Source organism: Dufourea novaeangliae, unplaced genomic scaffold (genome assembly GCF_001272555.1).
Source record: "Dufourea novaeangliae isolate 0120121106 unplaced genomic scaffold, ASM127255v1 scaffold125, whole genome shotgun sequence".
In the NCBI taxonomy this organism is placed as follows: domain Eukaryota; kingdom Metazoa; phylum Arthropoda; class Insecta; order Hymenoptera; family Halictidae; genus Dufourea; species Dufourea novaeangliae.
This window is the reverse complement of record NW_015374020.1, coordinates 415,054-433,597: the sequence shown is the minus strand read 5'-3', so window position 1 is coordinate 433,597 and position 18,544 is coordinate 415,054. Positions and strand designations below refer to the sequence as shown.

Below are 18,544 nucleotides of genomic sequence, written 5' to 3'. Positions count from 1 at the left end.
TGAAAATGTAGATTGACATTTTTTCGTACGATGTATCTTTTCCAAGATAATCAGTTTTCAAGATTTTGTGCAGATGTTTGTGCAAATTCACAATTTTAGACCATTGATCTGTACATATTAAAGTAAAATAGAAATTTACTTTCTGTACTACAGCAGATTTTCAAATTCACTTTTTTTCAATTTTGGACTTCCACCACTTTTATTACCACGAGCAAATGTTACAAAAGAATTAAATGAAGACATCCTTATGCAAGTAAATAAAACAGGGAATATATTATCATAAGATGTTCTAATTTCCATAATTCTATCTATACTTTAAAAATCATAATTAAAAAATGACTTCCCACAGTTCCAACTGTTTTTGCTCCAAGGAATATATTCTATTATTACGTACCTGTTCCAACTCCCCATGATAGGATCACCAGGAGCTCGTCTTCTCAATTTAATTCGTTCCTCCCATAATTCCACTTCTTTTTCTTCGACACTGTAAAAGCGTTTCCCTTCGAATGCACTATCAAGACCTTCTGCCCGCCCCCTTAGCCCATTCACTTCTCATCCCTCGCTCGCATAGTTCACCTTGAATGTCTTCTCGCGCCTCCTCCTTCCATCAAGTATCCGCGCGTTTTTCCCTTGTCCCGCGGATCCTTCGTCTCTCTTCCCACCCGCTATTCATCAGCGGCTGCTTTCATTTTCTCGCTCTCTTCCACTTTCTCCGGAGAATAAATATTTCCTCGCGCCGACGCGCCCCGCCCCCTTATCAGTATTTACGACCAGACGTACTCGCAACCCGCGTCGTTTTCAGGGGCTGATGCATAAGTCGCGTGCAGTCTGCTCACCACCTTGCGCCCCCTCTGCGCCTCTAATCTGCGTCTAATGGATGTAGCCCCCCCGTGTTCCATGGGTCGGGGAGTCTCTGGTTTTCTGCGTGTCGCGAACAGTATCGATTGTTCGTTGGATGCGCGCAATTTCGAAGATCAGATAATGATTCTGGGCGCGTGATCTTTATCCATATTTGATATTGATAGATGAACTGGTTACACTTACTAATATGTACAATTCAGCTTTTATTTTCCATAAGATTTAAAACATGATCATTTGATTTTGTGTCACGTTTATTGTGTTAATGTATATAGTAAAGTATTCTATTAGACTAATTCGATTGTTTGTTCAATTTCAGAAACCGATTGGAGAGCAACACGGAACACTGGAACGCTCTGTTGTTGTCTTTGCGCGAGTTGATCGAATGGGTGATCAGAAAAGACACCGAACTCACCGGTCTGGGACCTGTCTGCGGTGACGTGGCCGCCTTGCAAAAACAACAGGTGAGTTTCTACAACTACCTCCTTCAATTCTACGAATCTATTCCGAATTTTGACACATCCACGTTCTAAAAGTTTAACAATCTTTCTGTTGAATCTTTTCATCCCCTAAATGATTTCTCCAGCCTCGACTGTCAAAACGTTAACATCAAACAGATATACAGAAACCTAATTCAGAACAGAATGAGTTAAACGTCGATGGACAATCAGTCCCCATCCTCGACACATCTCCAATAGATACTAATAATACAGGGTGTCCCAAAATAAGTGTAACCCCTTTCAAGGCTTACAACTATTCTGAGACATCCTGTATATCCTACAAACTTTAATAGATCATAAAAACTGGTGTTCCAAAGTACTACACGCCCACTACAAAATCCACAACAAATGCATCAAATTTCATTAACGTGACACCTTCTATTTTGTTCCTTCATTTACGACCACTTATCACCAGTGCCCTATCCTCATCGAGTGTCCCACATAATATATTATCCTAAGCTTACAAATTCCTCGCATTGCACTACCAGTTCATTACCGTTACCATCAAAAAATCCATAAGAAACATTATAATATCGATGACCAACATTGTGTTGGAGTCGCACGATGCCCCACGCAATCTTGTCTCCGGCAAATAGCCTCGTGTACCTTGAAGCGTTCCCTGTAACCTACTGCAATGGACTGGATTACACGAAAATGACGCAATTAGGGGTGCACGCGTGTGTGTGTGTGCATTTGTGCATGGATATATAGTGGGCCACACGTCGTCAGCGACGAGGGGTGGAGCCTCCCCTCCACCTTCCCCCTCGTCGGCCCAGTTTCCACGCACAAAGACGGACTAGTTCGGACTAATCCAGATTAGAACGTGCATGTTACGAGCTACAGCACTCGCGCGCCTACGCGCCCCCAACCTCGGCGAGTGTACTGGGATGATAAGGTGCATGTAACGCGATCCCGATCACGGGATATGTCATCGACAGACGACACCTGGCCGCCCCCCGTCCACTTATCTTCACGAGCCGCTCGACGACAGGGACCCACCCTAATCGGGGATAAGAGTTTCCAAGGGGGGAGGTGGCTTTTAGGAGAAGTTAACCGTGTTTTCGATTGGCTGCTGTCCGGCAACCGTTTAACCGGGTCAGCTGATTACGAGGGCGAATAAATAAACTCGAACGGTATCGATCCTCCGCGAACCGGGGACTGCTAATTACCCGACAGGGGGAGGGGACGTAAGTCCTGGATATGGGTCGTTTCGGGGATGGATTTGTAAGTATTCGGGGTGTGAGTCTCGAATTTCGGGGTAAGTGGGATGATCGATCGACGGGTTATTTCGTACTGGATGGAATAGTGCGTTTTTGTGTCGCGGAGGTGGATCGCCCGGAAATGCCGAACGTGTTGATCGCTTGGACCCAATGTCTACGGGAATCAGTGGTTATTTTGTATGAAATAAAGAGATATTTCGATTAGAACTGGACGCGTATTACTGGAATTTTTAATGCGGATTACAAATATGTAGGGGTTGTTTGTTAATCTGGCCTCGTTCTGTCGGAAGCGTGTCGGTGAACTTCCAATATGGCCTCCATTTGGCAGTCATATCGCGTCGATATGACGTTCCACTGATAAGTCAACCGTGTGCATGTTACTATACAATTTCTCGGTCATTTATTATCAATGTAGAATGAACTGATTATTTTCTGTATTCATAGTCATTTATTATCTTAGAAACGAATGATTTTTTAAGCAATTGGGCATCAAATTGTTTTCGATTTTTCTACGTTTTTACATATAAGAGGAGCTTGACTGGATTCCGGTGTTCACTTGGAGATTACCTTCTTGGCGATTCAGTGGGGGTATTGTTAAGATTAATCATAAATTAGATATGGGTTGGAACCTAATTTTCCAATTCTCGAAACTCGAATCCGAAACTTTGTCAAATTTCGGAACTATCGTGAAGCACTGATTTTCTTTCGCAAGCAGAATATTTCGTTTTAAAAACTGAAGTCTCAACAACATTTTCGCATAAATCTTTACTGACCATAGTTAATCAAAATACAAACAAACTTATCCTTTGCATGTATTTTCACATACTCTACACGCTCTAATACAATGGGTGTATTTTAAATAACCAACTATATAATATTTGTTTATCATGGTGTAGTTAATATTTCATGAATATTCGTTACTTTTTATCGCGCGTACACTGGCCAAAAGTGGTCACAAATCGTCCTGGGAAGCGGGAGCGATTCAATTTTTATCTGGACGATGTTGACGATAAAACGTAATGTATTCTGCGCGATAGCAGTTAGTTCGGCGGGATGTACACGGGGACAACAAATAGTACGCGGGCAAAAAGGTCGTCGCGTACAGGTGTTTCGGAACAATAAGCGAGTTTCGGGGGTTTACGTGATGTGCCAATGTCCCATCTGCGATGCATGAAATTCAAATATCGTTCTTTAAAGCCCTCGACAGTGGCCTCGCCCGGTTCTTTTGCTCCTCGCCGCCCGCCTGCCTCTCCAAACGGTTTTGCTTTTGGTCGTCGTCGTCGTCGTTCGCGACGTGACACAACATGGAACTGCAACACGTGCACGGTATCCTCAGTACACGATCGCTCTCGAACGAGAAACGGTATTCAAGTGGCGGCGTTACAACACAGGGAAGAAGGGAGTAATCTCGTTCTGCTGCTTCTAGATATGTAATTGTGTACCAGCTCGTCTAGCAAGAACGATTGGAAGTTCAGTTTCAATTCCATTTAACACATTGACTGGCACAGTGAAAAAGGCCGTACCTAGCCAGACATACTTTATTTCGTTTTTTAAATCTAAAATCGTCGGAAATATCGTTTATACAAGTTATAGTTCTCTCTTTTTTGAAAATATTTTTCATTATTCAGTAATCTTTAATACTTATATTATTGTATGTTATACAACTCAGTTATTATTTCTAATTATATAAATAAACAAAAATCCAAGGTCAAAATCATACCTTTTTTGGCATCCTGAAAATAGCAGAAAAGAGCTCCATACCTAGCGTCGATATGGGAATAATGGGAAAGATAAATAAAACTGGTGCACGCATTAAGAAACTTTTGTCGTCCGTTGGTGGTACCCACGGATAGGCCAACGTAAGCAGGTTTGACGCGTTGTCGCGCTAAACCGTGAGGCGGTCGAGGGGGTGTGGCAGGAGGGGATAGGGCACGGTGAAAAATTGCGAACCGTCAGATAACCGAGAATTGATGAGTTTTGTAATCTGTAAAATATTTCACGGCCGGTGACGCATAATTTCAAGTCACGAACTAACGCCGTCGCCACCGCGAGAAAACCCAAGAGGGGCGCAAATGCGACCCCCCGCGACTAATGACCGCGCCAGGAGTTAATCCAACAGAACTCTCCGCCGTAGACAGGGATACCGCCAGTTGAACAATATAACGGTCCCCGCGTAATGCCGGAATTCTCGGGAATGGTGCCGCGAACGGCGTTCTAATACGGCCGCGCGAATAGTTGTATATACGGTCGACACGGCGTAATAACTTATACGAATTATGGAACGCGACTTGGCGCGGGTGCTGGGTTAAGATTATATACCGAAGTCGGGAATATTATTTACAAACTGGCCCGTAGACTGCAGCCAGAGTTAAGGTAGAATTTTATTCGAATAATCCGCTTACTGCTGCATTTGTCCACTACAGTAGACGTCTATCACTTTAATGACAATCTTTCAGAACTTAATTTTCTTTATTTATAATTCTCTTGGTGCCCCTGTGCATTTTTTTGCATGTGAGATCAGATTCAAGCTGATTTTCCTCAAAACATGAAAATTAATCGTATGAGACGAGCCGATTTTACGTGGGACGTTCTGTAAATAGGGGAAAGCAGGAATACCTAAAATCGCCATCCAGACATCATTCATTTCATTCTATTTGATTCATTAAATTTAATTAGATCACCTATCAGATGGGAATCGGCTGCCCAAGTAATATAATGCAACGTGTCAGAAAAATTTCACACGAATTTCATCCGTATCTTCAACAATTAATAACTCCGGAACGAAGCCTCAGACGCAAGTTCGTCATTCTTAATTTTCGTCTTAGTTTCGCATGTAGAATCCACCCCCCGAAAGTGTTCCATATTTTTATTAACATCTTGCATACCGTGCATTTAGCACCTTGAATTCTTCAATATGTACCGTGCACTGCGCATCATATCCAATGCACTTATCGTTTATGCACCGTACGTTACGAAACGCACATTACACATTGTGGAATATGGATTTTGTACCATACACTGTGTACTGTGAGAGAAGATAGGGCATAAATTCTACGTTGCACTTCGTACATCATGAATATTCACTCTGTATGCAATATGCACCGTATATTATGTACTGTGTTTAATACTGTACAAACTGTGTACACTGAATTCTGCATTATAAATTCGATGTCATGCCCTATACACTGTACGTTATGTAATATGCACTTTGAACCTTCTGTTATTACACGATGTATTGTGAACCATACACTTTATATTACGTTCTGTAGAATATCAACTACGCACTCTGTATTATTTATTATGTAGTACGTTATGTAATATGCACTTTGAACCTTCTGTTATTACACGATGTATTGTGAACCATACACTTTGCATTACGTTCTGTAGAATATCAACTACGCACTCTGTATTATTTATTATGTAGTATGTAACCACTCTACTCGGTACTCATTGCACTCTACTCAATATACTCAATTCGATGCACTCAAATCGATGCACTCAATTCAATGCACTCGACTCATTGTACTCCACTCAATGTACTCAATTCGATTCACTCGACTCATCGCACTCAATTCGGTGCATTCTACTCAGCACACTCAATTCCATGCACTCCACTTAATACATTGAATTTGATGCACTCAACTCAATACATTGAATTCAATGGATTCCACTAAATACACTCAATTCGATGCACTGCACTCAATGATCTCCACTCAACGCGTAGTTGAAGGTCTATACATTTACAAAATTATTCAACATTTAAAATGCACCGTGAGGCGTAGATAAAAATCCTAGATCTACGAATGGAACGTTAAAGCTCGAAAGAGTTGTCACGCGCCGGATTTCGTCGCGGACCGTCCCGGTTACAGGGATTGCGCTGCGACGATAAATCGATACTCTGGCTGCCGCGGCACGCACGAAAACGCGGGGGTTCCCTTTATCCGCCATATTCGTGCGTGAAATCGAAACGACTCGCGCGATTGTTGCATACGTAAAACGCGCGCGTTCGTCGTAAACGGGTCGTTGCAGCAGCAGCAACGGGGACGCAACTATCCCCGGCGCGTTGCACTTCGAATACGGCTCTAACGCGAAATCGATCGAGCACGCGACGCGTCGAACAAAAAGGTGTAGGTATCTCGCCTCGAACGAGACGAGAAATTAGCCGCGGGAAACGACGATTATTACCCACCGTGGACGAAATTGATTTCGACGAGGATTTTCGATCGCGCGGAACAACGATTCTCCCTCGGTACGACCGTGGCCATTTCTGAAAATTGGAATTCCTTTAATCGTCGATGCTTCGCGAATTATTGGATATTACGCGTACGTGAATCGTGGCGGAGGATTCGTTCGCAGAGAAATTTCTTTCGTACGAAAATTTACTATCTTAGAGGTAATTGATTACTTTATTTGCCGAGAAATGGTGAGTGAGTGTGATTGTTACGGTTACTTGTAATTTTATGAATGACAGCTTATGTATGGTATGTTAAATTGTAATGGACCCTCTGTTTTATACGGTGTTGTATTTCAACTGACAGTAAAGTTATTTGAATAGTAGTCTCTTAAGCTGGAAAAGAATTTTCGCACGCCCCACGAGTATTTGACTAAAAAATGTAGCCAAAATTGCAATTTTTAAACTTAATTGAAAACGAAAAGAATGTTTTTTTTTTCGTATAATATTGTTGAAATAAACAGACATAATGGCCATTTTTGTGACGTCAAATTGACGTCGTCTCCACTTAAGGGATTAATTAAGATAAATTTAAGATAGACCAAGAATTTGAACTCTAAATTGCTAATTGATCACTTAAATTAAATGCAAAATTAAATTTCCTAGCATTCTGTTTAAGTTTCTCTGTGAGGATTATTTTACGATTTGTAATTCAATCGAAGTTATATCTGCTTCCCTTTATTTATTTGTATCATCCCTTTGTGAGTCAGATTTAAACATCGATAAATCGTGTTCATTTCAAAGAAAACTGAAAGTATCATTCGAATTGGTCAAGATTGACCGTAATTAAGACAGGCGTCTGCGTAGTTAGCCTATTTCTTCCCGTATCTGTACATACTAGCAGATCATAGAACGAAACAAAATGGAGACATTCCCTAACCATAACAGACACCAAGATGAAGAATAACATTAACACATTAGTACAGACTGCAGCCCGTGATTAACCCGTCATTAACCCGTCATTAACCCGTCATTCCGATAACCGCGTCGATAAGACGATTACCCCGGAACAATTAGAAAACGTCTGGAACTTCAATTGGATGACGGACGCCTCGATTGCTTCTAATTTCTTTGCTAATAAATCGACCTTATTTACGACAGCATAGAAATCCTCGTCCCAGTTAATTCCATCCACTTTCTGGCAACAGTATCATTAAACCGCATAAACCATATCTGCCAGAACATAAATTTCCTCCAATCGAAAACAAAGCTAAAAAGAATTCAGAGACCTGAACATTAATTCCCACTCTTCAGCACCCTCTTCATCCACAGTTTTAAATTAGCAACACATTAAATCTCCTCGACACACCGTACATAAAAGAGCGAAAAAAAGAGCACGGAAAAAAACCCGCAACGTCGCACCGCTAAAATAATTTCGCCGCGAAGCGGAAGCGGCCGCGATACTACCCCTAATAACCGGCGCGGCGTTTCGTCGCGAACCCCGGCTGTAGCTTGAAGAGTTTCCGGTCGTCGCAACAACGAAACTAGGTGAATTATTCCGGGCTGTTTGAAAAGGATTTCGCGCGAGTCGAAAAATATCTCGCGTTCCCCGGTCTCGCCCCGGAAGAAGCGTGAAAAACGAACGAAAGAAAAAGAACAAGGAGCTTGCTGGAGGGAGGGGGCAAGAGGAGGAGGGGAAAAAAAAGAAGATCCGTGAAGGGAACGAGCGCGCTGAGGAAAACATCACGTGGTACACGATGGCGAACGAGGAAAAAGGGGCCAGTAAAAAGCGTTCCCCGGCCCCCACTGTGTGTCTAAATTCTTCAGGCTGGCGAGAATTAAGAGAAGAGAGAGAGAGAGAGAGAGAGAGATAGGCGGTAATAATCTCGTTAACGAGAAGTCGCGCGATATCACGAGAGCTGCTTTTCAGCCGCTCGATGTCCTCGGTACGTTTAGCGGACGTCGCCAGTCGGCCAGCTTCAGGCAGCGCGTCGGGGATGCCTTGTCAAACGAAATTACGGAATGCGCACCGGAGTCGAGAGACGAAGACGACATCGATGGCACACCCGGGCGCATACGTCCTCCCCTCGGCGTCGTTTAAAGCCCAACAAATTAGCCTACTTAGCCTGTTGGGCGTGTGGACGAACCAGCCCATGAGTGAAGAAAAAAGCACTCGAGTTGGCTCCGTTGCGCGGTTCCGAAAGCTGAATCTCCACGTGTCAGAAATATATTAGCTGGATGCGTTCATTTTAGCTGAGAACTACGGCTTCTTTTAGATTCTTGGATGTGTCCCGCGTGGTCCGTCACAATCCTCTTACCAGAAGGATCATCTAAGAACAATGTCCTTATTTCTAAGGGAACGTAACGTCAGGCTACTTGTTATTTCAACATTTCTATCTGGTCTTGCATAAACAAGCCTTTTTACGTGGAGGAAATCTTCTAAAAATAAAACGACATTCGTGGACCCTGGGTAAAGGGCCTGGTTAGTATGAAGTTCCTATCCCCTATAATATCTATGGTCGTCTGTCTCTAGCGCATTAGAGATTTGCTCCAAGAACTTTTCTGAACGCATCACAGAGCCTTCTCCCCCCTCCCCTCGCCCTGTGCCTTTGTATTTTAGGTTTCCTTTGGGGCAGAACTTCCCAAAATGGGTGTTGAGGAGATCTGAAGGTCATTTTAGTTATTTTATTTTCTTTATTTTTTGCTTACACACTGAGTCGCCTCACCTGGTCTAATTTTAAAGTTGCTAGGCAACTTTAGTTAACAGTGCGCAATAGGCCTTAGTCTCGTGCATCCTCTTTCGAGATAACACGCATTCGAAAACCCTCTAATAAATCCTACAAGAATCAACGAACGACAGGACATCATCCGCTTTCGACTCCGCTTAAAACACGTTTACTTTAACACAAGGATTTTGTTTTTCTGACAGGTGTTTGCTTTTTCTGTTGCAGGACGATCATCGTGGCTTCAGGCGGCAGCTCGAGGACAAACGACCGATCGTCGAGAACAACCTGCTGAGCGGCAGACAGTACATCGCGAACGAGCCTCCGCTCTCCGACACCTCCGATTCTGAAGGTGAGCTTCTACCTTTCGTATTTTTAATTTTTCTTCTTGTTTTTGCTCTGTTTATTCGTCTCGTGGACTGGTTTCGTTATGAGAACGAGCTGGTTGGGATTCCTGTCGGCGAGGAACTTGGAGAAAAGATGAACGTGATAGGCATGGTGATTTGCTTCCCTGATGAAGCGGTACTGGGTGATCCGTAAGAGTCAGTGGGGAGTTTAACGACTGTTCAGTGCTCTTCTGGCGAGGGTGAGGGGAAGTTATCCAGAAGCAAATTAGAATATTCAATTTTGGGTGGAGTGTTTATGATAAACGGAGGGTTGAATCTTTTTACTGTTGGATCGTGCGATGTTCAGAGCGTGGTGGGGTGGAATATACGTAATTGAATGATCAATGCACATACTCCGTTGACGCGGACGAAAGCGAAACAAAACCGAGTTCAACGTTCGCCTGGTGAAAACAGCCGTCGTTGAACCCGAAAAACCGTGGCCAGAATGGTGGCAGTACGACGAAAGTTTCCGCGAAAGAGTAAAGAAAGTCGGCCAAGTACAGTCGTTAGTTTTCTGGGAAGCCGGGTTCGCAACGCGCGCGCGATTGAATTCGCCAATAGACGCGAAGGCCTAGTAATTAAGAGCTCTCTGTGGGGGTGGGGGAAAGCTTTCAATTCCGGTAATTCGTGCCATTCTTCTTCGCCGCGATTTTTCATACCAATTAGAGGCGAGAGGTGGTGACTGACGAAAGAGAAAGAGTGAGAGGTGAACGGACCCGATGGGTTCGAAGAATTCTGCTTTTTATTTAATTCCGCGCTCAACTTATAAGGAAGTCGTAATGTAGTTTAATCTTTACGTTAAACCAAAGGGTTTATAGAAGATACACACGTTAAAAAAAAAGGAATATTAGGATGTAAAATACCAATTGTAGGAATTGTAGCGCCTAGTCCCTCTTTTTTTTATCTATGAGTCAGTGTGCAAGATTGAAAATGGGTAAGATTGATTAAGTATTCCCGTTAAAACAGAAGATTTATAAAAAATAGAAGCGTTAGAAAAAGAGAATATTGGGATTTAAAGTACCAACTGTACGAATTGTAGCGTCTAGTCCCTCTTTTATTTTTGGTTTGTGGGTCAGTGTCCAAGATTGAAAGAAGGTAGGATTGATTAAGTCTTCTCGTTGAACCGAAAGGTTTGTACAAGATAGAAGCATTAGAAAAAAGAATATTTGGATTTAAAGTACCGACTGTACACCACCACGAATTATATTGTCTAGTTCCTCGTTTCTTTTCGGTCTGGGGGTCTGTGTCCAGGATTGAAAAGGGGTAAGATTGATTAAAGTTGTAGTTTGAAAGGGCGGCCCCACACGAGAGAGTTTGTCGCGGAAGAATGAGAAGAGGATTGTTAAGTGGACTGATAAAATACGAGAAGTTTTCTCCTCGTTCCCTCTCTCTTTCATTCACCCCCTACTCCTTTAACCCGTTTTTCGTCGCATTTCTTTTTTTTCCTTTCTCTTTCTCCTCCGTTTACTTAAAACCACGGAACAAGAGGCGGCCCTTGGAAACGAGCTTCATTCGTTCTTGTCACCGCTTTTCACGTACAATAACCGTCGCGAGCCTGTAACCGTGGGCCCCTCTTGAATATTTCATTTAGATAATTCCACCCTCTCGAAAAGCGGCGGGATTATTAAGAAAAGTGAAACACGGAATTTATGGTTATTTGACCGACGGGGGAGGGGGGTAGACGTTCAGGCGGATGGAGGAGGAGGAGGAGGAGCTCTTGCCAGAAAATGGGCTCGTCCATTAAACGGGAAAACAAACTCTGTTCTGTACATCCTCGCGGAACAAAGGACAATACGTTTTACGGTCTAATTGTGGCTGGCAGGGAATACCAAGAGACGGTTTGATAATGGTTATTAGCCCCGAGATACGACTGGGACGATTTAAGAGATTGCAGAGAATATAATTGCAACTTTATTGATAGATCTGCTGGGTAATTGGGATCGTCTATTAAAATAGTGTCTTGGAAAATTTGCTGTACAGGTAACTCTTAACTGTGAAATATTAACAAAATTCGAAATAAAATATGTAATTTAGATCTTATGAATCTAGTAATTGTTCACAATAATTACCGTTTATAAAAGGGCAATCTTACGAAGAAAAACGATTGTGCCAGTTTTCTCCAGTTTCAAATATTAATTACAATATTGTATTCCATCGTTTCACCATTAAGATATATAAAATGACTTCCTGTTCCACAAATGGTACGTAGGTCTCAAATTTGAAATCAGTACGGAGTACTTTTTAATTATCATTAAGACAGTAACACCGCCGTAATGGATTCTGTAGAAAGAAACACGCAATCACGTTCTCGACGCCCTCGAAACGGCTCGCGGAACGAAAAATAACGCAATTCCGAGTTCTCCGATGGCGAAACGAAAAGTTTCGCGGTTAACGAAACCCTCCTCGGGGAACTAGCAGGCGGTATCAATCGAGTTACAAGTATCGAAGTACCGCCGAAACTGGTGGGAGACATGCGAGGGTTAAAAGAGGAGTCCCAAAGGACACCGAAAACTCAAGTGAGTACTCCCGTCGAAGTTTCACAGGGAACTGCTGTTTCCCTCCTAATATCAATGCAATTCCGTCCCTTTCTCTCTGTGTCTGTTTGCCGCATAGTTCGTGCAAGAGGCTGTTGAAACAATTACATTTTAATGGTCCGTTGACTTCTGTTCTTTGAGAACGGCCCAGGAAACGGCTAAACTGGTAATATTCACGGGCCATTTCACTGAAATCGGTAATGGAAGATCTATTAAGTCGGGGGATAAAGTACACATCTTGTGAATCATTAATGAAATTCATAGATGAATGCTAGAAGGCAATAAGTGAAGTAATTCAATATTATTATATGAACCGTTGAAAGCATTAATGGTATTATTCTATTTTTAATAAATCTAGAAGATAGCTTCATTCAATCTTACGTATAAATCATTTAGGCCTAACTTTCCTAATAATTTATCAAGGGGTATTGCGTGTATCATTTCAATATCAGGTGATATTGTTCTATATCAATATCTGGGCACCATCAGTATAACCACTGTATCTGGATCTCAGAAATTTTCATTACAGGATGTTCTCTAAACCTCTAAATATCTTAACAACACATTTACCGCCTTATACCATTAATGCTTTCAAGGGCTCATATCAACACAGTACCTTCGGAAGCACAGCATAAATAATGGATACGGAAACTCTTCCATCCCTAGTAAACACAGACACAAGAAATACACTACCGCTCATAAGTATTAGGATACCTAGTTTGTACGAAGAAAATATGTCTTATATAAAAAAAACACTTATTAGTTTCTAGTAGCCTATACGATGTCCATCGGGTTTTAATATCCCCTGAATATTGCTTCAGACTTTTAGCAATTTCCGCAATGCCTTCTAACATCTACATATTCGATAAGTGTCCATACTACTTATTCGATAGCTATCCATACCACCTATTCGATAGCTGTTCATACCACCTATTCAATAAGTATCCACACCACACAGTTTATATATATATATATATTGAATAACACTTATCAAATAACCTACGCGCTAACTATCCACACGACCTCATCGATAAATATCTTCCAATACATACGAACGAGTGTGTATTATAAAAAATGGTCCATAAAAGATCAATAACACGCAGTGGGTACCCGTCGTAAATTCACCAGGTGAACGGAATCGTTATTTGGCGCACGGTCGACGCCTCGCCAGGAACACGTCTGGTTTCGCTCAATGTAAGATAATCAGCAAGAAGGGAATGCAGAGAACATCATGAAACGCCCGGGACCAGAGTCCGATCGGCACCGTCCTGTCGTCCCCTGCGCGAGGACAACCCGCTTCGCGGTCGTGCACGATTTCAGTCACTCTCCGCGGGGAGAGAGTCACGTTCGATGAAACGTGCACGGCATCGGTGCAGTCGACGGGCGTTGTCGTAACGTCAATAAATTTCAACCGATATAACGCCCCTTGTCGCGGAAGGGGGGAAAGGGGGGCTAGATACCCCGTGCACACACAACTGTGCACCCCTGAAACTGTATCGAGTTCTCTGACCGGCCGGATTTCGCCCGTGAAATCGAATCGAATCCGGCGTTCCCTCCAATCGAAATCGTTACTCGATGGTCCCGACTCGTTCTGAAAGCTGGGAAAATAGCGGACAGTTGCATCGTCGTTCAATTGAACACCAGACAGATCGAGGGAAATCGGCGGCCCTGCGATAGACTCGCGGAGAGATAATATTAGGACCTGACGATGACTTTTGACTGCCGTTTGATTCTTGACGTTTTTGATGGTTGTGTAGGATAGTATTCGTCAAATATATGGATAAATCGTGTATGTAAATATGGAATTTTATGAAATATAGGTGATAGAGATATCGTTCGAAAGTTTGGGGCCAATTGTCATTTAACTCTCGAATAGTAAGGTGGATTTTAAGGTCGGACTTGGCAAGGTGGGGTCGGATCTTTTTTGCTGTTTGCAGACAGATAAGTACTAAATGTTTACTAAATAATAAAAAAAACCTTAACACGCTGGAAAAAGATTGCATCTTCCACCTGCGAATGAAATAAATTACACGTTATCTATCCACGACGAAGAATCAATCGCAACAGTAAAAGTCTCAGTACGAGAGATGAGACTTCTGTCAAACGACGGAAGCTTCGAGTTCTTTTACGTCTATCCGTGCTATTAATCTCGCATCGTTATAGAGCCGTGCCGGTGGCTTTTTGCGAAAAAAGTGGGCGGAGTCACTCGAGGGTATAAAGAATTATAATGCGAAATTGAAATTGTATAAATTCCGCCAGAAGTTTCTGAAACGGAAGCCGCGTGGATGAGAAATTGTAAAAAGAGAGAGCCGTGGGGCTGAAAGCCAGAGGAGGTGGTGGGAAACGGGACTGGGGGACGGTTGAAAGAAGAACGTGGAGCGTGGGTGTACGTGACTGGAAATCGAACACGGCAACTGTTGAATGGATGGCTTGCCGATGAAGAACACCGGGCCCCTAATTCGATTCGGCGGAAATAGTTTTTAGCTGTTTTCGTCGTGCGATCGTGACGTCTATTTAACCGGCCACGTGCGTCCTAATGGAGACTAACTCGCTCGATTTCTCGAAGTGGTTACTCGGTAAACGATTCTCTGGCCACCTGTCGATGCTCGAAGCACCGGAAGCATTTTGGCGTGGAATAACAAGTCGTGTACCGTTTGCAGAAGCGACGAAACTTGGAAGTTCATCAGAATTCGGATCAAATTTTTTTAAACGGAAAGGACCTTTCAAATTTTCAGACATTTTTTTTTTAAATACCTGGTATATATTGAAAGCAATATATGAGATGGGGTAGTACAACCGGGCAGGAGATGATTCTACATATAAGGAAAAATAAGTGGAAAAACAGGAATAAAATTATTTGGAATAATGCTTCGTTTTCGAGAAAATTGTGTTTGCAGATTCCTCTAAAATACGTGTAGTTGCGCTGGCAATAAGTATCGCCCAAAATAAGCCGAAAAAAAGAATAAAGTAATTTCGGGTGATGCTTCGTTCTCGAGATAATGGAACTTGAAAATTTATTGGATACGCGGGCAGTAGAATAGAACTTGGCTAACGCGTCTGTTCATTGCAGACTGTTTCTACTTATTGCCAGCGCGACTACGCACGTTTAATGTTGAAACCAAATTTTCGCGAAAACGGAACCTTAAATGAAAACAGTTATTCTTTTTTTGGACATATTTTTTCTTATAGAATCACTTCCTGTACTACCCGACCTGAGATACCCTGGATGAAACAAGTATGTAAAGGGTGAAACATGGAAAGTGGAACGAATCTTCATCGTGCACGAGTATTTCGAACGTTAAAAGTGATATCATAGATATTTATTAATAAGCAGTTCTACATTGTAGTTGAAATAGAATCGAGTGACCGTGTGATTTTAGACCGAACTTAGCAATTCATCGGCGAGGTCGTATTTTAGCGGCGCTGAATTTGCCCACCCACCTTTTTCCCCGCAGTACGGTGTACAAATCTAGACCGTCAACCCGTTTTTCGTGTGACGTATCGATCAACGAATCCGGGATCGAGAGATTAACCACGGGGCCCGGCGACGAGTCACGGGATAAAGAGCAGGTGGCACCATAAACATAAATCATCATAACACGCGGGCAGATAGGCCGGGCAACGAGCAGGTGGGGATAGTGGGCGTTATCAATGCTAAACATGCGTATAAAAACTGTCTCGCGTGGTATGATGCGTGATTCATAGGACAATTAATTCCCGGTGATAGTGCAGGAACCAGAAGCTTTATCCTCTGTCTCTCTGCGCAGTGACACTACTTCTATGGTTCGTTACACTCTCTGCAACCAATACAATCCGTCGAAACGATCACGAAAACAAATTTTTTTATGTTCTAAACTGAATATGAAATAAGTAGTCAGATTAAGGGGAATTTGTAAAATGGTAGTTGGTACTTTAAGTGTAACACGAAGCTAAATAGTGACGAATTCTTATTTGTCTGATGTGATATGGAATGATTCTACTGCCACTGAAGGAATATTGCGTATTTATATTAAAGTTACTCTCACAAGTAGCTGGTTATTACAGTAGATTTGAAGTAGAATCCTTTACGAACGAGTTTTGTCTCGTCTGATACGGTACAGGATCATTCTACTGTTAGAAAACTAATGCTGCGTTTTCACATGCGAACCACTATCGGGAGAAGATTTCGCTCAGTACAATTTTCTGACAACTGTAATTTTCAGAAAAATATTGCTCCCATTCTCGAGAATATAATTCATTGTTATCCCTTGATATCAGTTTCTTGGCTCATATCGATTCCAGAGTAGGTACTTCAAGATTATATTCTCGAGAATGTATTCCTGCAAGTTCTGTTCTCATGAAGAAACCCTACATCTATTAGGGAACAGTGTCGAATTCTTACACTCAGGCCTACATGCACTCGTAAGTTCTACCCTTGACGGTATAATTTAGAAGTGTTGACTCTCGATAGTAGGTCTTCAGCTTGGTATTCACTTAATCACACGACTTGTTCTTCCAACAACAAAATCGATACGTTTGTTAAGGAACAAATCATAAAAAATTTGATCTACTCACTCTACCCTTGAGACTAACAATATCAAAGTGACTACATAGCCTTAAAGATTAGTAATTAATATATTAACCTAGTTTATGTACCATTAAATTGGCCAGTGGACGATAAATTCCTGGCGAATACGTTTCATATGGATAATTTTCAAGACGACAGGATGTTATATTGACGTTGAACCGGTCGTATGCAGCCGGACGAGAATTGGACGGTGATTCGAGGGGCTACAGAAGCGCGGAGGAGCAGGCACGCGAATTGACGCGCAGCATTCGCCGGGAAGTGAACAAACTTTCGGAGCAGTGGAACGCCCTAATCGAACGTAGCGATGCGTGGAAGCGGAAACTCGACGACACCGCTAACGTGAGTACTTTGCCCCCTCCTCCTCAAACCTCCCACCCTTTCGCCTACACAGAAAGCCACTTACCCGCCGAGCATACTACCCGATATGAATACAAATATTTTGATTCCGTCAAAGGCTGCGGAACGGCTGCAACCGGTGATCTTCCCATCGGTACTCTTCTAGACGATAGTCCGGTTACAGAAAATCTCGTAGAAGTTCTTGCGTTAACATCCGTTTCGTTAAAAAATTCCGTGGTTCTGAATAACAATTATACTAGAAATCATATAAAATTGAGACAATTCTTTCTTATAAGTCGAGGTAAGTGGCTTTTCTCTTCTTTAACTTTTTTCTTTGAAAAAAATCGTTTGCTTATCAAAGTATTTATCTCTTCCAACCACATAATATTTTCCTCTTATTTTCAAACACAGGTGAGATATTAAAGATGTATAAAGAAATTTTCAATGGGATATCGTTAAACGGACATATTGTTATAAAATCCCGAGTAGGCAAGAGACGTCGTGCTTGAGCGTATTATTGAGCACGGAACAAAGTTAAAGGAACTTTCACCCCGTGTGGAAAGGCAGCACTTCACCCGCCGCCGTAAAATTTAACATGCAACAACCGTGAACCACCCTCGCTCAACTCGAAAATTTCACTCGACAACGCTCGAGAGCGCGAAGTTTGAATTGTTCTGTAAAATTGTATATCCGCTAATAATGCAGAGTACATTCCGCGAGAGGGTGAAAATTCTACTTAAAAGAACGTTGTTTTTCAACGACACAATATTTTTTAGAAATATCGCGATGCAACAATACAACATTATTGTCTGCAATAATTATTTCGAATACCTTTCATGTGTTTACACAATTCTCGTCCGGATTCGATACGATGCTCCAAAGGTATCAACAATTCCTCGGAATTTCAACTGGGTTACACGACTCAGAAATATTCTTGAAACAACATCGCCTTAGAGTTGAAAGGAAACTATTACTCAAGAAGTAACCGGTCAAGAGAAAACAATCCCCCCCCAACTAGGACTCCAGAACCAACGTTCCACTATAAAAGCACAATCAGATTAAACGGTGCACCGCGACGGGATAAACAAGTGGGCGTAATATTTGGACTTATCAGAAGAAGAGGGTGGTCCTGTTGTGACGGTTCAATTCGACCTCGATCCTCTAACCCACCCACCCTTGGTACGTCGTATCGCTTTATTATTGCCGGTACAATTTTCTCTATCGCGGGGACGTTCCATTTGTCGAAACG

At 42.3% G+C, this 18,544-nt stretch overlaps 1 long non-coding RNA gene across 1 annotated transcript; it reads left to right on the top strand.

The window, feature by feature from the left end:
- Positions 1 to 1,283: 1,283 nt before the first annotated feature.
- On the top strand, positions 1,284 to 17,360 carry LOC107189104. The gene is made up of 3 exons (XR_001516231.1): positions 1,284 to 1,322; positions 9,701 to 9,824; positions 17,132 to 17,360. It is a non-coding gene; the product is annotated as an uncharacterized LOC107189104 (long non-coding RNA).
- Positions 17,361 to 18,544: the final 1,184 nt, after the last annotated feature.